This window comes from Eptatretus burgeri, chromosome 5 (genome assembly GCF_056783735.1).
Source record: "Eptatretus burgeri isolate ZD-2024b chromosome 5, Ebu_testis_v1, whole genome shotgun sequence".
Taxonomy (NCBI): domain Eukaryota; kingdom Metazoa; phylum Chordata; class Myxini; order Myxiniformes; family Myxinidae; genus Eptatretus; species Eptatretus burgeri.
The window spans coordinates 89,007,661-89,032,882 of NC_140965.1; the positions used below are offsets into that span (position 1 = coordinate 89,007,661).

Genomic DNA, 25,222 nt, shown 5'->3' on the forward strand with positions numbered 1-25,222 from the left:
GAAAAAATGTTAATAAGTTTGATTAAAAGAGAAAATCTGATGATTCTCAGTTGCATAAGTATTCAACTGTTGTGTCCGAACCCTCACTAGAATGTGTGTGTGTGTGTGTGTGTGTGTGTGTGTGTGTGTGTGTGTGTGTGTGTGTGTGTGTGTGTGTGTGTGTGTGTGTGTGTGTGTGTGTGTGTGTGTGTGTGCGCGCGTGCACCTGCGTGTGTAAATGATAGTCATGCTACTCCTCCCACAGTTCTGTGCTGATTACATCCAGACTTGCTACATAGGATCAGCATGACCCCAATTAATGTATGGGGATGTTTTAAAACCCATCCCGTCGGAGTCCCTCCTGTGCAGCTGCCAATTGCACGGCAGCTCACCGGATGACGCGATTGGAGCAAAGCCTTCGGGACACCCAATCTTTGATGAGAGGAGGAAAACCACGGGGTTACCTTTCCGGGTCACATTGCGGGAGTGAGTATTGGGGTGGTGTTGAGGTGTCATCCACCAGACGGCGGTCTCCATGGGTTAACCTGAGGCGGTCCCTCCAGGTGGGTGCCTGGAATGTCCTATCCCAAAGAGAGGATGATCATCTGTCTCTGTTATTATTTGAGGTCAAGCATTTGGACATCGGTATCACAGCACTCTCTGATGTTCAGAGACCGGATTACAGCGAGATCATGGCGGGTGGTTACACCTACTATTGGTCTGGTCGCTCTGATGGTTACCTTGCCCAAAGAGTTAATGCAGCTGTGTCCAATAAGCTGACTCCAATGATAATTGAGGTAACACCGGTCAACGTGAATATTATGAGACAAAGGATTCATCACTCCTTGGGTGTCATTTCCCTGGTTGCTGTATGTTCTCTGACTGAGGAGAGTCAGTCATGAAGGACACATTCTATGCCATGCTCAAGTCAGTGGTTGATCAGTGCCCCAGGCGAGATACTCGACTGGTCTTTGGGGATTTCAACACATCGACTGTAACTGAAAGGGATGGTTATGAGACATGTGTTGGTCCCCATTGGTCTGGAACTGTGAACCAGAATAACACTAAGTTCCTTGACTTTGCAAGAAGTCATGGACTTTGGGTGGCTGGTTCATGGTTTCAGCACCCACAGACTCATCGCTGCACTTGGTATTCCAATGCTGGTGGTGTGCCAAAGATTGAGCATGTCCTTGTTGATGGTCACTGGAGGATGATCCAGAACTGCAGGGTCCACTGAAGTGCTCATTTCCTCAACACTGACCACCAGCTTATTGTAGCAACTCTAAAGTTGCAGCTTAACTCCAGGAGAATGATACCATCCCAGCCAAGGCTGGATGTTGGAAAGCTCAAGGATGAGAGGGGAGCTGAGGAGTTTGCGAAAAGGCTCAGGGGAGATTTGGGGGTCTGGGTGCTTTGGAGGATCCTGAAGAATTGTGGAGTGCCTTCAAGACCAACGTCCTTGATGTTGCCGGTGGATGTCTTGAAAGTCATCGTACGGTGAAGAAAAATTTTTCTCTCAAGGAGCACTGGATACCATTGACCAGAGTCACAGGGCCAGGCTGAATGACAGAGCTGAGCTGTTCAGGGAGCTGAGGCGTAAAACTGTACCTCCGCTAAGGGTGGACAAGGAGGCCTTTGTGCGAGGAATGTGTTAGGGGGTAGAGCATCACCTGTGGTCAAATGATTCTCGCTCTGCTTACAGGGGAATTTGTGAATTGCGTTTATCGAAGTCCATCCCTCGGTGTACTACAGTTAGAGCAGAGTGTGGTGGGCTCTTGACAGAGGAGTCTGAATTGAATTCTACTGGGCTGGTTACTTCTCAAGGTTCTTTGGTAGTTCTTTGATAAGCGCCCTCAAGGTTCTGAATGAGGAGTCGGAGCCGCAGGGATTACAGGTTTCCTGGGTCAAAACTAAGATCCAGCCTTTCAATGACATCTTGGATGCTATTGTCCTGTCTGTGCCTGTTTGTGGTGAGGATGTTGAGGTCATGGAGAGATTCACTTTCCTTGGCAGTGATATTCATGTCTCTGCTGACTGTGAGCCAGAGGTCAACAGACGTCTGGGGCGGGCCTTGGGAGTCATGGATTCATTGGATCATGGGGTGTGGCGCTGCCGGTATCTGTGCGGGAGGATGAAAGTCCGAGTCTTTAGGTCCTTGGTGCTTACAGTCTTGCTCTATGGATGTGAGACTTGGACTCTGACCAGGAATCTGAGATGGAGACTTAATTCCTTTGGTACCAGGTCTCTTCGGAGAATCCTTGGCTATCGTTGGTCGGACTTTGTGTCCAATGAGCGGTTGCTGAGAGAGACTCAAATGAGATTTGTTACCTGCATAGTCCGTGAGCGTCAGCTGCGGTTGTATGGACATGTGGCTCGTTTCCCTAACGCCTATCCTGCTCACCAGATTCTCTCAGCTAGGGAGTCTCGTGAGTGGAGGAGGCCAATGGATGACTACGTGCCTCGTGGTTGCAGCAGGTTGATCAGCATCTCAAGGAGATGGGGATGGGCCAGGCATCTGCCTGGGGGATGGCCAGACGGAGGCGCCTGGAGTATCAGTGGAGCTCCTCCACCATGCTCCTCTGGCGCATGCTCCCATACCTGACCTGCCCTGAATGGCTTAGTTGGGGAAAGGATAAATAGGAAGAAATTTTGGGTGGGTGGTGTGGTGGGTCATAAAGTTTTTTTTATTATTATTATTATTATTATTATTATTATTTTATTCCCTCCCATTCTCTTTCATGTAAATTTCAGGGTGTTGCAGAAGCCCCAAAGTCATACTACTATCATCATTTTTTCATCCAAGTGACGACATTCAAACAGAATTTACATATTGCATCACTGAATTGGGAAATCAACTATTTTTCAGATGAAAAGGTCAAAGGTCATACTTCTAAAAATCATCTATTTTATCTGAAAAATTGTCGATTTTCATCCGATGGACTTGAAAGTTAAAAAGCAATTGCAAAGTACATTACTGAATTTGGAAACCAACTATTTTTCAAATCAAAAGTCAACTCAAGATCAAACTTCTAAAAATCAATTTTCAACTGAAAAATCATCAACTTACATCCTTTGAAGTTGAAAGTTGAATAGGATTTGTAGAGTCCATCACTGAATTGTGAAAGCAACTATTTTTGAGGTCAAAAGGTCAAACATCAACTCAAGGTCAAACTTCTAAAATCATAAATTTCTTTCTGAAAAATAATCAATTTTCATCCGATTGACCTTAGCTTTGATCAAGATTGTCAATTTTTAATCTTAAAGAAATGGACAATTTGATGAATCCATGGCAAACTTTGGAGAGGGGGGTTTATTTTACAAATATCAAGCGCTGCACAACATCTTTTTCTTGTTTGTTTGTCTGCACAGAACTTTTGTGTTTTTCTTTGCAACCGTTTGCTGGATTGACCCCAAATTTTCAACATAGGTACTCATGCAGAATGTTTTATTGATTATTATGATGTTATAGCTCACATGGTGTGGCAGCATGTTGAAAAAAGGAGTTCGACCTCTGCTTCTCCAAAATCGCACCAAGGGAAAACTTCAAACTTGGCACATGGCAAGTACTCTCCATGGGGAATAAGTGTAATTTTTGAAATATTTATTGCTTCCATCACCGAAGGTGGATGGAGGCTCTACATGCATTCATCCCTGTTTGTTTTAATGGACCCACGGACTGAAGGAAGGACGGACTGACCGACTGACAGACTGGACATCGGTATGGCTTTAACAGCTCATCTCAACTCAATCATAGACAAGCTAGAAAATTGAGGACAAATTATCAGAACAAGCAGATTCGATGTTGGTTCAGGTCCAGATTCAAATCCAGCCTTTCTGTGGGATACAAAACCTAAACTGTTCAGCCTGGTGGAGATATGAGCTCTACCAAGTGCCAATGTAGTTTTATCTTTTAACTGTATATTTTGTTGTGAAAATATCCACCAAACAACTCCCCAGGAACGTAACCCCTATTTATATCAATAATTCTATGGTAAAAATGAATCCGCTTTGAGTCGATTTGATTTAAGTCACACTTTCCAGGAATGTATCGTCCACGTAAGGTGAGGATTTGCTATACAATAGGGGAAATGTGATCAAAGAAACTGATATGTATCAAGAGGAGAGAGTCATTACCAAGATTTGTAAAAGTCAACAGACGTCCATAGTGATGGGGCCTGCATCAAGGATCCTCAAGGAACACCAAGATGCATTCCTAGGACTTTGTGATGGCATTCCTGCTGAGTAAGCTGGGTTGCGTTCCTTGGTTGCGTGTACATGGTGCCAGTGCCCCCCAAGGAATGCAGTCAGACAAGTCGGAATTTATGTTTTGGCTTTGTTGTTGTCGCTTTACAAATAAGGATTGATTGGAGTTTAGCAACATCTGTGTGTGATCAGTGACATATTTTCGGCTAGCAAAATAGCCTCAAGATATGCCATACTTGCCTCCGAGCTGTCAAGCCTGGAATCAAATCCTCACCCAGCTATAAACTGTCATCCCCTGTTACACAGGCAGGGTGTGATTCATAAGTGTGTGTGTGTGTGTGTGTGTGTGTGTGTGTGTGTGTGTGTGTGTGTGTGTGTGTGTGTGTGTGTGTGTGTGTGTGTGTGTGTGTGTGTGTGTGTGTGTGTGTGTGTGTGTGTGTGATCCCTTGGATGGAAGATAAACTGGGACTCCCAGCTCCTGGCATTAGTTGATGCACGTTAAAGATCCCACGTTGTCCTTCACAAAAAGCAGGTGAACTATCACTGGGACTGTAAACAAGTTCCGAATTCCTGCTCCAACCTGCTGGAGGCACTGCATCAGCGACACAGCTACACTCTCAGCGAATGATACTGCCTGCAATCATGTGTTGCATACAAAAGAAGAAGAAGCAGTGACAATGCCTGTTTTCTTTACCCGATTTTGGTGTGCTACCTGACTACTCATGCAGAATGAATCACGGCATGAGCTCGGTCTCCCACTCTTTAAGGTAGGGATTTCATGATGTGATTACCGTACCATCACCAAAGTACAATTTCATAACACTTCACCTTAAAAAAAAGATACCTTTAAAGCAACAGATGCAATCTATGATATCAATCCATCATGCCTCTGTTGTGCATGATTAGTGGACAGGGAATATGACATGGATTTGTAAAAAATAAAAATTCCCCTCGGCCACCGCAGTTTGAATAAACCTCAAATCCATTGAAAAAAAAAAAACCGTGGTAGGTGCACACCATCAAAACAAAAAAAGCACGGTTTGTCATTTGCAATAAAATATCTGGAAATTATGCCAAGAATGAAATCTTGCAGCAGATGATTTTTTTTTTCATATTCAACACAAAAGGAAGATTATAGCCCAATTTATCCACGATATGAACAACTGTGAAACGAAATCTTTTCTTCAAAGTCTTAGCCTTTCACATCGACCTTCAAAACAACTTCAAAATGACTCGTTAGGTATTTTGATATCGAACTTTCACTTTCGCTCACAAGTTGGGCACGTATTACAGTTACATGGTAGATGGCACAAAATCAAGCTGGGGTAAAGAGGAGAAGGTCAATGGAACGTAGGACTGGAATGCCAGGGGAAGGAAGATCACAACATGTTTGTGGCAGTAGCATGTTCCGTTTTACTCGGTCATAGTTTGATCACTGATCGAGGAGGTACTGAACGTCTGACTGTGCATTGTGCATGAAGTGTAGTTTTTTTTGTATACATAGTCAAGGCTAGGGAAGAGCTAAAACACAGAACAAATCAAGACACAACATAACAAAAGGGACATCAGGAGAAGGAGGAAATACCAACATCAGGGCCGATGGAGAAAATAGATGGAGACGGACAAACAAGAGATGCAGGTAATGATGAGATGTAGGGGAGAATGTAAGGGGTGGACAATATGGATACAGATGCAAAATTTTGGGAGGGTGGGGGATGGTTTAACTGGTGTGGAAAAGATCATGGTTTTGGATGGGGGGATGACTTGAGATGGTGGTGAACAGCTATCTTGAAGACTTGGAGGGAAGAATGAGATTGAAGAGAGTATGGAAGGTGGTTACACAGGCAGGAAGAAAAAAAAAAGAGGAATAATTGAGTGGAGGTGAGAAGTGGTTCTGTATTTAGGCAGTTTCATGAGAAGGGGGTTGATGGTGGACCACGTGAATCTTACAGATAGCGGGGGAAGAGGGGGTACATGGCACGTAGGGGGTACATGGCACGTTAATTTTGGGGGTACACAGCACGTAGATGGCAGAGGGTACAAGATGAGAAAGGAGGAGGAAGAAGACAGAGACCACCGAACTGTTGGTGATTGTAAAGTGATAGGCCCATAGATTCATCTTTATCATGAGAGATTCCAATGTTGTTGAAGGCTTTGGTTTCCACAGCATCAAGCTGAGCAAGGCAGAGGGGTAAAACAGTACTCCATCAAGCTGTAGATGTGCAGAAGGCACACATAATTTCCTGAAAAATAAGTTCAGCCAACATTCCATCTGTAATGAGAACGGCACTCGGTAGAGCGCATATCTCGACTCGGATGAACAGTTTACGTTTTGTATCCCACAGATAGGCCAAATCTGCAAAATCAAATCAAATTTTGAAAACCAGATCGTCCCCAAAATCAAATTCCTTCGTCCCTGACACACACCCAACCTGTCCACCAAATTTTGTCGGAATCCATCCTCAACTTTTTAAGATATCGTGCTATACAGTATATAGTTTTGGCCCTATCACTCAATGGTGAAAACCAATCACTTAAAAAATGATTGGACCCAGATCCAGATCTTCACCACAATCTAATCAATTAATTTTTCTAATCAATCACCAAATTTCATTCAAATCTGTCCAGAACATTTTGAGATATCCTGCTCACAGACAGACAACAGACAGGGGTGAAAACATAATGTCTGTCCACCTTCGGTGGCAGAGGTTATTGGAGACGTATTAAAGTTGATGAATAATATTTGAAGGATTATGCTTTGTGGTCAGGGGACTAACTGCTCGTGGCTGGTATGACGGCTCAGATGAAGTTTACTAGCATTTGAGCTGTCTTGTCTGGTATGGGTGCAGTTCTTGAACCGACTCTCACCTGTCATCCCGCAGGTGGTTCACATACAGGCCGTTGTTGCATCGATGAGTGTGCCATCTTGTGGTTGGAACATTAAATCGTCGTCCTGTGTGCCAGCATTTGCTAATCGATCTAAGACATCCCAAGGTGGCATTTGGAAGAGTAGACCAATGTGTGCTGCCATTGTGGCCAAATTCAACATTTGTGCCATGGACAGCCTGGTGGCTTATATGCAAGTTGCCCCAAAACACTCTCAGAGCAGCAACCTCTCAGACATGATAGGATGCCATGTACTAAAGAGTTTCACCATCATCTTCCAATGACCTTTCACTAATCGTGAGCACACACACACACACACACACACACACACACACACACACACACACACACACACACACACACACACACACACACACACACACAGTTTTTGCACAAGTCTGTTCCTCACAAATCTAATTATTTATTAAACAGTAACAGCCATTCCTGTAGCGTTTTATTAACATTTAAAGAATGCTGTAAATGTGAGGTTGTAAACAAACACACATGCACACACACACTTTCACTGCTGGAAATATTTTGAAATGAAAGTCTCCTTGTACTGAGTGATTACCAGCCAATCAGAAATGATATGAATTACTTAATTCTGGGGACAAAATTTGCACATGGGAGTGATGTCCAAATGAGTTGTCCATTTATATTGTTATGTTTTCTGCAATTCTCTGTCAGGATGGTGCGGAGGTAGCATACGAAAGTCTTTGAGTTGTCTACTCTGGATTTGATTGTCGACCAATATAAACACCTGTAGCCTGGTGCTTTCCAGGCAGGGCATTGCTTCAATGAGTACACCATCTAGCAAATGGTGGTACACCATCTAGCAAATTAAGCCGCACCTGCTTGCAACAGTTGGTGGACGTTAAAGGATCCCACGTCATCCTTTGACGAAGAGTAGGTTATCGCCAGCACCCTAAGCAATTTACAGATTCCTGCCATCGTAACCAGCTCCAGTTTAACATCATTAGACATGGACCAATCTTTCACGTTTTATTAGTCACTTACTAGGTGACGAGGAAGAGTTGAAAATTAGGAGGAAGAAGACTTTCTGCAAATTAATCTATCAACATCCGTGGCAGCTCTGCATCTTTAAAAAGCAACGTTAACAGAGTCAAGTCTTAATTGTACACACAAGCAATTTTAGCTGGTGGTCTGTGAAACAACAAAGAAATAATTAAATCGATTAAAGACAAGAGCTATTTCATTATTATGACCTCCATCACTGAAGATGCTTTCACCCTTTTCTGTCTGTCTGTGAACAGAATATCTGAAAAAGTTGTGGATGGATTCGGGCGAAATTTGCTGGACAGGTAAGGTGTGTGATACGGATGAATTTATTACATTTAGATGAAGATCGAGATAAGTTTTTTTTTTAATTCTTAAACTGATTCTTCAGCATTAAAAGATGGGTCCCCAAAACAATGTTGTTATTCGTCTTTCAGCTGCTCCCGTTAGGGGTCGCCACAGTGGATCGTCCGTTATGATCCGCATACTGATTTGGCATAGGTTTTACGCCGGATGCCCTTCCTGACGCAACCCTGGTCGCCTCATACGACACAGGGATAAGGATTGGGTTTCACGATGATTCCGGGCTGCCCTACACCCTCTCATCGCGCGGCCCTGTGCAGAGCTCCCGTCCTCAAGCGATCCTCCGAGTCGCCGGATTACTGGCGCACGCCACTACGCCCGGTGGGTCCTAAAAACAATGTATTGTATGATATTTGAAAAAGTTGTGGATAAGTTATAACAAAACTTGGTGGATGAGTTGGTTCAGTGACATGAACAAGCAGATTTGATTTTGGTTCAGATCCGACCTATCAGTGGGATGCAAAACGTAAATTGTTCAGCCTGGCAGAAGTTTGTGCTCTACCAAGTGCCGTTCTAGTTGTTTTTGAAAAGGGTCTTCAATACGTTTGAATATCTATTTTGTTCGTTCCTCCACCACAAAGTTTCTAATGTAGCCGTACCATATCATATGTCACAATCCATCATCGCACCCTTTCATTCCCACACATGTTACTGTGACTTCTTCTAATTCCCGTTTGCTCGTCACCTTCACAGCAACACCCACACCCACGTACAAAAGGCAAGCACATTTGCTTCCAGAAAAAATGTTAAAACAAACATGTCCCGACTGGAATCCGGTTGACGCTTGGTGACAAGTTGTAAAAAGAAAGCTCAGAGCCGCTCGACTTACTGTACTTTGAAAAATGAACACGTGAGGCAAACTGCCAAAAATAATGAATTGAAAACTGTGAAATGAATCATGACCAATTGAATTGACATTAGACCTTTGAGAAAGTCTACCACATCCAGGGATTATGCAGCCAATAAGGATAGCCAAATGACACTCGGCAACATGCAAACGCCGTCATCGAGCCCATATGCATCACGATACTGTAAACTAAAGTCCTTGGTTATTAGGAACGTGACATATATATATATATATATATATATATATATATATATATATATATATATATATATATATATATATATATATATATATATATATATATATATATATATATATATATATATATATATATATATATATATATATATATATATGTAGAAAACAAACTTGCTGAAATGAAGAGGCTTGATGAAGCCTGCATCAGGCATTCTTGAAGAAATCCTGGATGCATTCCAAGGACATTGCAATTGCACGCCAGCCGAGCAAGCCGGAAGCTCAGTTGGATGTCCAAGATGCCAGCATCCCAGTGGATGACGCTACAGGAAACGTCGTGTGTGTGTTAATAAACATAATGGGTGTCCTCAAAACATTTTTGCAAAGATGACTCAGAAATCCGAGCGTGAAAATGTGGAATAGTTTTGAACATAGTGGTGTGACCAAAAAACTTGTTTCAAACTTTCCAACAATTGTCAAATGCATTCAAACAAGGGATATCAGAACTTGTCAAATACCCTCCTTCGGCGCCCATGAGATCACAGACACAATTAGCCAAGGGTTACACAGCAGGTGAAGGAACATTCTCACTTGCTCAGCACACACGATGTGAAATGTTGGTTTCTGCAGTCACCTCGTTCCAGTCAAGGGTTGTTTATTAAATTATCAGCAACACTTGGCTCAATGACTACCATTCATTAGAAAGTGGTGGCTGTGCCATCTGGCCGGTGATTCTAAGGTCATGCGAGGGACTTGAAGTAATCATTGCAACTCGGAATTTTGAAAATAATTTATTCCATAGGCTGATTAATACATAAAGTAAAATAAAAACTTTGCATGGGGTCTCTTCGATGCAGTAATACTGGGATAATAAAAATAAAAGAGCCAGAAATAAGTTTTAGTACGGTGGCACGAGTGGGCTGGAGGCTTCAGCTGAAGCCAAACAGGGATAGTGTTCCCTTCAATGGCTCCTGGCATGAAGTCAATCGCATGGAATGACAGCTGCTGTAAACTTCAAGCATTGTCCGTTCATACGGTCACCGAGCAATCTTCTTCAATGTTTCTGCAGAGTGGGTAGAGATGTGGAGGTGAGGTGCATGAACAGACAGATGCTCTGTAAGCAAAAATGCAAACGCTGTTGAAGGGAATTTGCTTTTTAGGTCACCAGAGGTTCCTGCTAATGGCTTCTCCTCGGCTGACATCACACATTTTCGGGACACCAAAGTGGCGGCAAAACAAGTTGTCCTTTCAGGCATGTTTTTTGATTCTAAATTCATCATTCCATGTTCCCTAACCTTCCAAGATTCAACAACATTGATTTTTGCATGACTCAGCCATAGGCATGGTGGCAGAAGAAGCGACCTTACAGTTATGTAACAGCACTATGGTTTTGACACATCTGTGACGTGAAAAACTAGAATCGGTTATCCTCAGGCTTTCAAGCAATCAAAATACATGCCTTGTCATATACCTTGTTGCTACGATGGTCAGATAATCAGTGGTACACATATTACAGCTAAAGCTCTAATTAAAATTAATAAAATGAGTTAAAATATAAAAATAAATAAAAAATTCATAAAATTAAGTGAATGAGTTAATAAAATAATTAACAAGGAACTTAAAACAGAAGGATACCATTCAGCCCATCAAGCCTGCACAATGGCTGCCAACCTATGGCCGTTTGTCTGTGATCTATCCTTTTTAAATGCTGAGCTTCAAGCAAGGAAGCAGCACGTAACATTTTTACATGACAGCCATCGGTTCAAATGGCTGACCATCCACAATCAGAGTGGATGCTCCAATCATGACTCCACCAAGTCTGGTATACAATATGAAAATACATTTTGTATTCAAAAATCAACAGGATAATACACAGAATTTGTGTTCCAGCAAAAAAGCAAGTGGTGAAATGGTTGAGTTTATCTGGGAGGTCAGAAGTTCAAACCCGACCCTAGCCGAGTCACAACAAATAATTAATAAATGAGATGTCCTGCTTCCTTGTGTGATGCTTGTCATTTAAAGGGATTGAAAAAAAGGTCGAGTTATCAGCCATATGATCTTCTTCTTCTTCTTCTTCTTCTTCTTCTTCTTTCGGCTGCTCCCATTCGGGGTCGCCACAGCGGATCATCCGTATGATCCGCATCGTGATTTGGCACATGTTTTACGCCAGATGCCCTTCCTGACGCAACCCTGGTCACCTCTTACGACACAGGGATATGGTACACCTATTTTAACCGGGGTATACACCGGCCCAGTACACTGGTACTCATTTCGCCGACCTCGGAAGGATGACAGGCTGAGTCAACCCCCTGGTGTATTAATTCAGTGGCCCAACGGGGCTTGAACTCAGGACCTTTTGGATCCCAAGCCGCTGCCCTAACCACTGCGCCAACACCAGGCTTTTATCAGCCATATGATCTCTTATTCAAATTTCAGTGCAGGCCACAAAGAAAAGAAAAGAAAAAAACTAAAATGGCACTAAGTAGAGTGCATTCCACCTCCCGGCGGAACAGTTTACGTCTTGGACCCCTCTGATATTTCAGATCTGGAGCCAGGCCTGAACCAAAGTCTAATTGACTTGTTCTCATCACCTACTCAACTCATCCAACAAGTTTTGTCAACTCGTCCACAACTTTTTAAAATATCATGCAACATTATCGTTTTTGATCCCATTTCTCAATGGTGAAGAATCACTTGAAAAATCAAAAAAAAAATCGTATCCGGATCTTCACCAAAACCTTAGCAATTCCACCTTCTCATACACCCAAACTGTCCACCGAATTTCATCCGAATCCATTAATAACTTTTTAAAATATACTCTTGCATAGATGGACAGACAAGCCGGTAGGCGACATGGGTGGTCACTGCATAATTGCATAATAGTCATACAGTTTTTGACAGATCGGACTGAACATTTTGACAAAGAGGTTGATTATAGTGCGCATAAAAGCGTGGAAGCGGATTTTTGATTTTCGAAAAAATAATTTTTTTAGGATTTTTCAAAAATTTCAAAGTCCCGTTGCTAGGCAACGGTGGTCTCCATAGCAACGGTGCTCAAAAGCCTAGAACTAGATGCTGGTATGAATCTACCTGTGAAGTTTCATCCAAATCGGTTGACTCTAGCCTCCAGAGCTGTCCATAACATACAGACATACAAACAAACAAACAAACAAGCCGGTAGGCGACATGGGTGGTCGCTACATAATTGCATACTAGTCATACAGTTTTTGACGGATCGGGCTGAAATTTCTTGACAAAGAGGTTGATTATAGTGCGCATAAAAGCATGGAAGCCGATTTTTGATTTTCGAAAAAATATTTTTTTTAGGATTCCTAAAAAATTTAAAAGTCCCGTTGCTAGGCAACGATGGTGTCCATAGCAACGGTGCTCAAAAGCATAGAACTAGATCCTGGTCTGAACCTACCTGTCAAGTTTCATCAAAGTCGGTTGACTCCTCTGGCCTCCAGAGCTGTCCATTACATACATACAGACATACAAACATACAGACAGATGGAAAAAGTGAAAATAAGGGTACTCTAGCGACCACCAAACATACATACAGACAGACAGACGGAAAAAGTGAAAATAAGGGTACTCTAGCGACCACCGAACATACATACATACAGACAGATGGAAAAAGTGAAAATAAGGGTACTCTAGCGACCACCGAACATACATACATACAGACAGATGGAAAAAGTGAAAATAAGGGTACTCTAGCGACCACCGGACATACATACAGACAGACAGACGGAAAAAGTGAAAATAAGGGTCATCTAGCGACCACCGAACATACATACATACATACAGATAGACGGAAAAAGTGAAAATAAGGGTACTCTAGCGACCACCCAACAAACATACATACACACAGACGGAAAAAGTGAAAATAAGGGTACTCTAGCGACCACCCAACAAACATACATACACACAGACGGAAAAAGTGAAAATAAGGGTACTCTAGCGACCACCCAACATACATACAGACAGACGGAAAAACTGAGAATAAGGGTAGTCTCGCGACCACCCAACATACATACAGACAGACGGATGGAAAGAGTGAAAATAAGGATACTCTAGCGACCACCCAACAAACATACATACACACAGACGGAAAAAGTGAAAATAAGGGTACTCTAGCGACCACCCAACATACATACAGACAGACAGACAGACGGAAAAAGTGAAAATAAGGGTACTCTAGCGACCACCGAACATACATACATACAGACAGACGGAAAAAGTGAAAATAAGGGTACTCTAGTGACCACCGAACATACATACAGACAGACAGACGGAAAAAGTTAAAATAAGGGTAATCTAGCGACCACCGAACATACATACATACAGATAGACGGAAAAAGTGAAAATAAGGGTACTCTAGCGACCACCCAACAAACATACATACACACAGATGGAAAAAGTGAAAATAAGGGTACTCTAGCGACCACCCAACATACATACAGACAGACGGAAAAACTGAGAATAAGGGTAGTCTCGCGACCACCCAACAGACAAACAAAAAAATCAAACAGACAAGAAAGATGCCATGCATAGAATGATACTTGCAAAATCCAAAGAAAAAATAGTTGCCATGGAAACAACAATTTCATAAATTGGAAAACTTGACCAATCAAGTGTTTTGCATGATGGAATCTTGAGCATAACAAATTTGGTTGATACGTTTTCTAATTGCAGCCGAATAAGTGTTTTACATGTTTTAGATGGCATTGACCTTGACCTTTGACGAATTTTGAGCAGATTTTATACACATGTACTGCAAATGCCTCTGTGGTTATTATTCCCTTTCAGTATGCTGGTTAAGATGATGCTTAAACCAGAACAAGAGAAATCTCACTCACATTAACAATGCAATGACGTTATGGAAATGAAATCTGGCTGAGGATTACTCCTTCGTCGTCTCTCCAGTGGTTGGTGAAGAAGGAAAGATTTAATGGCGCTGAGCCTCTGCGACTTTAAAATGGCATCAAAAATGGTAAGCGGAAAATAAATACTCGTTCGTTATAGTCGTGGTTGTTTAACCAAGCAAACGAAGTTCACATCGCTTAATAGTCTTGAAAAGTCGAACCAAAAGTCATTATGAAATAATGGACGTTTTGAGCGACTCGTGAATAGGGATGAGAAAGGCTTGTGCGCAAAGGCTCGCAGGCTTCCAATATGTCGTCAAGACCAGGTCCTCGGCCTTTTAGCATACCATGCATTGATTGACTCACTGGAAACAACATGTCGTCAAGACCAGGTCCTCGACCTTTTGGCATACCATGCATTGATTGACTCACTGGAAACAATATGTCGTCAAGACCAGGTCCTCGGCCTTTTGGCATACCATGCATTGATTGACTCACTGGAAAGATGCAACTGATTGGCTACTAGAGTTCATGTGTTTGCTTTATTACAAATATTCGTGCAATAACGAAAAAAATAATGAATTGCTGAGGTTATGAGTGAGTCACTACAAACCCAAATAAACTGTGTAAGTCTCAATCTGATATCTCAAAAAATTCCTGAGGTTTGGTGATTATTAAAATAACAACAACAAACCCCATTTCATTATAATGGGGTGAAATTGTCATGAACACTGTTTTCTCTTTGCCACACAAAAATACATCCAATACATCCAATACACACACACACACACACACACACACACACACACACACACACACACACACACACACACACACACACACACACACACACACACACATATATATATATATATATATATATATATATATATATATATATATATATATATATATATCGAAACATGTAGAGTGTGAGGAGCACGACACTGATCCCTATTGGACACAGTCCACACGAACGTGTCACCTCCAACATAGAGGCCTCGGTCCAGTAACTCTGTCAAACAGGCAAAGATTATATGGTCATCAGTTAAACATCAACCGGAGCCACTGATCCATATTTCGGGCTTATTTGCCCTCATCAGGATGGCGTATCGATAAATATCTAACCAATGACCACATTTGTCGTATATACATCAGACACACCTCCTGACTTTTATGATGAGCATTGCCAGGGATTATGTCTCGCACGATAAAAGTGCATAATCCGCACAGAACAACCTTCCATCTGCCACCCAGATAATTGTTCCAGCTAATGCAAACCATTCAACCAGAAGGCACGTGATGTGATCGGCAGGAGAATCGAAACATGTGGAGCATGACGAGCACTCTGTATGTTTATGTTACCACCAATACAAGGTCTTGGTGGTACCATATGCCCTACACTTCTTAATGATTATCTTGACTGTGTTCCAAGGGATATTCAAGGCCTTTGAAATATTTTTATACCCATCATCTGATCTGTGCCTTTCCACAACTTTATTCCGATGGGTTTTTGAAAACTTCTTGGTTCTCATGGTTGAGTCTTTGCTGTGAAATGCACGACCTCGCAGAGGAAACCTACAGGAGCAGCTGATAATATTCTGAAATAATCAGAATCAGTACAATGTAACACAGGTGGAAGCCAATTAACTTGGTGTGTGATTTTGAAGGTGATTGGTTACACCTGAGCTAATTTACAATTGCTCTTATAAGGGGAGGTGGACACTTATCCAACCAAAATATTCTCGTTTTGTAATTTCAATTAATAATATGGAATTTGTAGAATTTGTTTTCACTTGCCAGTTGTGGGTGACAATGTGTAAATAAAGGTGCAGCAGCAAGGTAAAATAAAGGTAAAGGTGCAATGAAACCGGCAAGCAGCAGCTTCTTCACTCACTGCAGATCTGGATAAAATCACAAACTGGTCCAACACGTGGAACATGTCTTTCAATCCAGACAAATCTCACACTCTCACTATGTCTCTTCGAGAGGACCGTTTACAAAACCCCCCCATCCACTTTCTCAACAATCCTCTGGAAGAAGTCTTTTCTTTCAAGCTTCTAGGTCTCACTATCTGCCATGACCTTTCCTGGGAAAGTCACATTTCCAACCTCGCCTCAAAAGCCAGTCGCCGACTGGGAATCCTCCGTCGTGCTAAGTCCTTCCTCGGCCCTCTTGAGCTCCTGACCACTTACAAAGCTTTTGTCCGTAGCCTGATGGAGTACTGCTCTCCCCTCTGGGCTGGTGCTCCTGCCTCCCACCTTTCTCGGCTTCACGCTGTCGAAACCAGGGCATTTAAGATCATCGGCATCTCCCGCAATGAAGCTGAGTCTTTGGGCCTCTCACTCAATCACCGCAGGTTGGTCGGTGGTCTTTCTGTCTTCTACTGACTCCTCTCCAGCCTTGCCCCCCTGCTCTCTCTGCGATTTGTCCCCACCACATTTCCACAGGGCGCTCAAGGTCCGCCAACAACCCCCTTCTGGTAAAACTACCAAAATCACGAATCACTGCTCATCTTCACTCTTTCATTCCTCTTTTTTCCCGCCTTTGGAATAAACTTCCTCACTCTATTCTTTCCCATTCTTCCCTCCAGGCTTTCAAAACAGCTGTTCACCACCACCTCTTATCTTTCCCCATCCAAATCCTCGATCTTTTCTACCCCCGATAATCCACCCAAGCCCTCTTCCTTCATTTCTCCTGCTTTCCTTCCTGAAAGTCCCTGAAATGTCCATCTTCTCTTCGCCATGTTCCCCGTCCCATCCCCATTCCTCTCCCTTCCACAGTTCACCTAATGTGTCTGTTCCCCACTGTTTTGTCCCTTCCACTCCCGCCCCTCTTGTCTCATGCCTCCTTGCTGTGAGTTGTGTGTTAGCTCTCATACGAGCCTCGACCAAGGTATACAAAAAAAAAAAAAAAAGGTAAAAAAAGTCTGATTTAATGCAATTTATTTCCAGGCTATAACGCAACAAAAGGTGAAAACTTTGAAGAGGTGTAGACTTTCACGACGCAATATATATATATATATATATATATATATATATATATATATATATATATATATATATATATATATATTCTAAACATATATACACGAATAAAAGGCAGTGTGTGTGTCAGTGTGTGTCTGTCTTCCATAACTCCAAAACAATGAAACCAAGCAACCTGAAACTTTGCATGCATTATAAGAAAACACAAGGGAAGTAGAGTGATAATGATTATATATACATATATATATATATATATATATATATATATATATATATATATATATATATATATACACACATATATATATACATATATATATATATATATATATATATATATATATATATATATATATATATATATATATTTATATAAATATACGTATATATATATATATATATATATATATATATATATATATATATATATATATATATATATATATATATATATGGAAAGAAGCATGAGTGAAAATTGATGGTTTGGGTTAATTATAACACCCCTTTTGAAGATAAACAGCCTTATTTATTTATTTTCTTTATCAGGCGCTTCCTCAGCCACCTTGCTCTTTGGGGTCTTAAGGTGTAGTCTTGGTAACTTTTCTGGGGTCTGAAGCCACCATGTTTTTTGGCCTGCTCAACTTTGACTTGACTTGAAACAGGCCGCAACAATTTCTTTACGACAAAGTTTTTTTTTTTTTTCACTTTCCTCACTCATTAATCAAATGCCTGTATATCATCCCTACAAATCGCTGGGTACATTGCAATGTTTATAAACCCCAGAAGACGACAGTGTTCGTGGCTTTATTTCATTTTCGCACATGCTATAACCCTGAGAACGTGTTGAACTAAGCAGAATTACGAAGTATAAGGTCCAGAATCGAACTTACAAGCAGTTCCAACTCTTAAAAGAGTGTTCATTAATCCAATTTGGATGTACACTATTTGGCCAAAAGTATGTAGGCACTTGCCCGTCCAACATCTCATTCTAAAATCATGGGCATTAATGTGGACTTAGTCCCCCCTTTGCTGCTATATCAGTCTGCACGATTCTGGGAAGGCTTTCCACGAGATGTTGGAACATTGCTGAGGAGATTTGCTTCCATTCAGCTACAAGAACATGTGAGGTCCGTCTCTGTCTCCTTCTCCGTCTCTGCATCCGGGCAGCATCCATCTCCATCTCCATCTCTGCGTCCGGTAGCATCCGTCTCCGTCTCTGTAACTGGGCAGCATCCGTCTCCAACTCCATCTCTGTATCCCAGTGGCATCCGCCTCCATCTCCGTCTCTGCATCCCGGTGGCATCCGTCTCTGGCTCCATCTCTGCATCCTGGTGGCATCCGTATCCGGCTCCGTCTCTGCATCCTGGTGGCATCAGTCTCTGGCTCCATCTCTGCATCCCGGTGGCATCCGTATCCGTCTCCATCTCTGTATCCCGGTGGAATCCGCCTCCGTCTCCGTCTCTGCATCCCGGTGGTATCCGTCTCTGGCTCCATCTATGCATCCCGGTGGCATCCGTCTCCGTCTCCATCTCTGTATCCTGGTGGCATCCGCCTCCATCTCCGTCTCTGAATCCCGGTGGCATCCGTCTCTGGCTCTATCTCTGCATTCCGGTGGCATCCGTCTCTGGCTCCGTTTCTGCATCCCGGCGGCATCCGTCTCCATCTCTATCTCTGGGTTAGGGGTGGTATCCGTCTCCATCTCCATCTCTGCGTTCTGGGCGGCATCCATCTCTGTCTCCATACTGGGTTCAGGGCGGCATCCGTCTCTGTCTTCATCTCTGCGTCCAGGCATTGTCCCTCTCCTGACACATCCGGACGGGAGTTCATGTCTGGATGGGAGTTCATCTCCGGACAGGAGTTCGGCTCCAGACACATGTTTGTCTCTGGACACATCCGAACGTGAGTTCATCTCAGACATGAGGTCGTCTCTGGATGGGGGTTCGCGTCTGGACAGGAGTTCGTCTCTGGACATGTCCGAGCAGTGTTTGTTTCTCGATGGCTTGACTCCGGATGCATCCGGCGGGTTTTCTCTAAAGGGCCCTCTTGATAATATGATCACTTGAAAATGGATTTCAGACTTTATTTTGTTTCCATCTTCACTGTTATTCTATGCAGAATCATTTTGATGAGACAGTATGAATCCTAATTCATGCTCCACCACAGTCTGCCTTCCCTTCCTCTCACCTGACACTGTCTTCCCTTCCCCCACTCCTCCTCACTCCCCCACCCTCCTCGATCACCCACGACCCACCCCTCCTCGCACCTCTCTCCTTTCCCCTCTCTCCCTCTCCCTCACCCCTCTCTCCGCCCACCCCCTCTTCTTCACCCTCCCAGCGAAGCGACGGATGGTATTTCCTCATGTGAAATAAATAAAATGAAACATTTCGTTAACATCCTGGCAGGATGTCCGAGAGGTATGCACGCTCGCTGTAAGCTATCAAATCCCGAATCCCGACCACGTTTAACATGAAAAATCACCACCGCGTTTAACATGAAACATCACCACCGTGTTTAACATGAAAAATCACCACCGCGTTTAACATGAAACATCACCACCACGTTTAACATGAAAAATCACCACCGCGTTTAACATGAAACATCACCACCACGTTTAACATGAAAAATCACCACCACGTTTAACATGAAACATCACCACCACGTTTAACATGAAAAATCACCACCACGTTTAACATGAAAAATCACCACCGCGTTTAACATGAAACATCACCACCACGTTTAACATGAAAAATCACCACCACGTTTAACATGAAAAATCACCACCGCGTTTAACATGAAACATCACCACCACGTTTAACATGAAAAATCACCACCGCATTTAACATGAAAAATCACCACCGCATTTAACATGAAACATCACCACCACGTTTAACATGAAAAATCACCACCACGTTTAACATGAAAAATCACCGCCGCGTTTAACATGAAAAATCACCACCACGTTTAACATGAAAAATCACCACCGCGTTTAACATGAAAAATCACCACCGCGTTTAACATGAAACATCACCACCACGTTTAACATGAAAAATCACCACCGCGTTTAACATGAAACATCACCACCACGTTTAACATGAAAAATCACCACCGCGTTTAACATGAAACATCACCACCACGTTTAACATGAAAAATCACCACCACGTTTAACATGAAAAATCACCGCCGCGTTTAACATGAAAAATCACCACCGTGTTTAACATGAAAAATCACCACCGTGTTTAACATGAAACATCACCACTGCGTTTAACATGAAACATCACCACCACGTTTAACATGAAACATCACCACCGTGTTTAACATGAAACATCACCACCAAGTTTAACATGAAACATCACCACCGTGTTTAACATGAAACATCACCACCACGTTTAACATGAAACATCACCACCGTGTTTAACATGAAAATTCACCACCACGTTTAACATGAAAAATCACCACCACGTTTAACATGAAAAATCACCACCACGTTTAACATGAAAAATCACCACCGCGTTTAACATGAAACATCACCACCACGTTTAACATGAAAAATCACCACCACGTTTAACATGAAAAATCACCGCCGCGTTTAACATGAAAAATCACCACCGTGTTTAACATGAAAAATCACCACCGTGTTTAACATGAAACATCACCACTGCGTTTAACATGAAACATCACCACCACGTTTAACATGAAACATCACCACCGTGTTTAACATGAAACATCACCACCACGTTTAACATGAAACATCACCACTGTGTTTAACATGAAACATCACCACTGCGTTTAACATGAAACATCACCACCACGTTTAACATGAAACATCACCACCGTGTTTAACATGAAACATCACCACCGTGTTTAACATGAAACATCACCACCATGTTTAACATGAAACATCACCACCGCGTTTAACATGAAACATCACCACCACGTTTAACATGAAACATCACCACCACGTTTAACATGAAAAATCACTACCACGTTTAACATGAAAAATCACCACCACGTTTAACATGAAAAATCACCGCCGCGTTTAACATGAAAAATCACCACCGCGTTTAACATGAAAAATCACCACCACGTTTAACATGAAAAATCACCACCGCGTTTAACATGAAACATCACCACCGTGTTTTACATGAAACATCACCACCGTGTTTAACATGAAACATCACCACCGTGTTTAACATGAAACATCACCACCAAGTTTAACATGAAACATCACCACCGTGTTTAACATGAAACATCACCACCAAGTTTAACATGAAACATCACCACCGTGTTTAACATGAAACATCACCACCACGTTTAACATGAAACATCACCACCGTGTTTAACATGAAAAATCACCACCACGTTTAACATGAAAAATCACCACCACGTTTAACATGAAACATCACCACCGTGTTTAACATGAAAAATCACTACCACGTTTAACATGAAAAATCACCACCACGTTTAACATGAAAAATTACCGCCGCGTTTAACATGAAAAATCACCACCGCGTTTAACATGAAAAATCACCACCACGTTTAACATGAAAAATCACCACCGCGTTTAACATGAAACATCACCACCGTGTTTTACATGAAACATCACCACCGTGTTTAACATGAAACATCACCACCGTGTTTAACATGAAACATCACCACCAAGTTTAACATGAAACATCACCACCGTGTTTAACATGAAACATCACCACCAAGTTTAACATGAAACATCACCACCGTGTTTAACATGAAACATCACCACCACGTTTAACATGAAACATCACCACCGTGTTTAACATGAAAAATCACCACCACGTTTAACATGAAAAATCACCACCACGTTTAACATGAAACATCACCACCGTGTTTAACATGAAAAATCACCACCACGTTTAACATGAAAAATCACCACCACGTTTAACATGAAAAATCACCACCGCGTTTAACATGAAACATCACCACCGTGTTTAACATGAAAAATCACCACCGCGTTTAACATGAAACATCACCACCACGTTTAACATGAAAAATCACCACCGCGTTTAACATGAAACATCACCACCACGTTTAACATGAAAAATCACCACCGCATTTAACATGAAACATCACCACCACGTTTAACATGAAAAATCACCACCACGTTTAACATGAAAAATCACCGCCGCGTTTAACATGAAAAATCACCACCACGTTTAACATGAAAAATCACCACCGCGTTTAACATGAAACATCACCACCACGTTTAACATGAAAAATCACCACCACGTTTAACATGAAAAATCACCGCCGCGTTTAACATGAAAAATCACCACCGCGTTTAACATGAAAAATCACCACCACGTTTAACATGAAAAATCACCACCACGTTTAACATGAAAAATCACCGCCGCGTTTAACATGAAAAATCACCACCGCGTTTAACATGAAAAATCACCACCACGTTTAACATGAAAAATCACCACCGCGTTTAACATGAAACATCACCACCGTGTTTTACATGAAACATCACCACCGTGTTTAACATGAAACATCACCACCGTGTTTAACATGAAACATCACCACCAAGTTTAACATGAAAAATCACCACCGCGTTTAACATGAAAAATCACCACCGTGTTTTACATGAAAAATCACCACCAAGTTTAACATGAAACATCACCACCGTGTTTAACATGAAACATCACCACCGTGTTTAACATGAAACATCACCACCAAGTTTAACATGAAACATCACCACCGTGTTTAACATGAAACATCACCACCACGTTTAACATGAAACATCACCACCGTGTTTAACATGAAAAATCACCACCACGTTTAACATGAAAAATCACCACCACGTTTAACATGAAAAATCACCACCGCGTTTAACATGAAACATCACCACCGTGTTTAACATGAAAAATCACCACCGTGTTTAACATGAAACATCACCACCGTGTTTAACATGAAAAATCACCACCGCGTTTAACATGAAACATCACCACCAAGTTTAACATGAAACATCACCACCGTGTTTTACATGAAACATCACCACCACGTTTAACATGAAACATCACCACCACGTTTAACATGAAACATCACCACCGTGTTTAACATGAAACATCACCACCACGTTTAACATGAAAAATCACCACCGCATTTAACATGAAAAATAACCACCGCGTTTAACATGAAAAATCACCACCACGTTTAACATGAAAAATCATCACCGCGTTTAACATGAAACATCACCACCGTGTTTTACATGAAACATCACCACCGTGTTTAACATGAAACATCACCACTGTGTTTAACATGAAACATCACCACCAAGTTTAACATGAAACATCACCACCGTGTTTAACATGAAACATCACCACCAAGTTTAACATGAAACATCACCACCAAGTTTAACATGAAACATCACCACCGTGTTTAACATGAAACATCACCACCACGTTTAACATGAAACATCACCACCGTGTTTAACATGAAAATTCACCACCACGTTTAACATGAAAAATCACCACCACGTTTAACATGAAAAATCACCACCACGTTTAACATGAAAAATCACCACCACGTTTAACATGAAAAATCACCACCGCGTTTAACATGAAACATCACCACCGTGTTTAACATGAAAAATCACCACCGCGTTTAACATGAAACATCACCACCACGTTTAACATGAAAAATCACCACCGCGTTTAACATGAAACATCACCACCACGTTTAACATGAAAAATCACCACCGCATTTAACATGAAACATCACCACCACATTTAACATGAAAAATCACCACCACGTTTAACATGAAAAATCACCGCCGCGTTTAACATGAAAAATCACCACCACGTTTAACATGAAAAATCACCACCGCGTTTAACATGAAACATCACCACCACGTTTAACATGAAAAATCACCACCACGTTTAACATGAAAAATCACCGCCGCGTTTAACATGAAAAATCACCACCGCGTTTAACATGAAAAATCACCACCGCGTTTAACATGAAAAATCACCACCGTGTTTAACATGAAAAATCACCACCGTGTTTAACATGAAACATCACCACTGCGTTTAACATGAAACATCACCACCACGTTTAACATGAAACATCACCACCGTGTTTAACATGAAACATCACCACCAAGTTTAACATGAAACATCACCACCAAGTTTAACATGAAACATCACCACCGTGTTTAACATGAAACATCACCACCATGTTTAACATGAAACATCACCACCGCGTTTAACATGAAACATCACCACCACGTTTAACATGAAACATCACCACCACGTTTAACATGAAAAATCACCACCACGTTTAACATGAAAAATCACCACCACGTTTAACATGAAAAATCACCCCCGCGTTTAACATGAAAAATCACCACCGCGTTTAACATGAAAAATCACCACCACGTTTAACATGAAAAATCACCACCGCGTTTACCATGAAACATCACCACCGTGTTTTACATGAAACATCACCACCGTGTTTAACATGAAACATCACCACCGTGTTTAACATGAAACATCACCACCGTGTTTAACATGAAACATCACCACCAAGTTTAACATGAAACATCACCACCGTGTTTAACATGAAACATCACCACCAAGTTTAACATGAAACATCACCACCAAGTTTAACATGAAACATCACCACCGTGTTTAACATGAAACATCACCACCACGTTTAACATGAAACATCACCACCGTGTTTAACATGAAAATTCACCACCACGTTTAACATGAAAAATCACCACCACGTTTAACATGAAAAATCACCACCACGTTTAACATGAAAAATCACCACCACGTTTAACATGAAAAATCACCACCGCGTTTAACATGAAACATCACCACCGTGTTTAACATGAAAAATCA

At 41.8% G+C, this 25,222-nt stretch overlaps 1 protein-coding gene across 1 annotated transcript in view; it reads left to right on the forward strand.

Annotated features, from left to right (window-relative positions):
* The first annotated feature begins 8,611 nt into the window (after positions 1 to 8,611).
* Positions 8,612 to 25,222, forward strand: part of LOC147026921 (P2Y purinoceptor 4-like) — an 80,947-nt gene continuing 64,336 nt past the window's right edge. The window contains exon 1 of the mRNA XM_085882826.1: positions 8,612 to 8,769. The gene's annotated coding sequence lies outside the window, so the exon portion shown is untranslated. The remainder of the gene's footprint in view (positions 8,770 to 25,222) is intronic.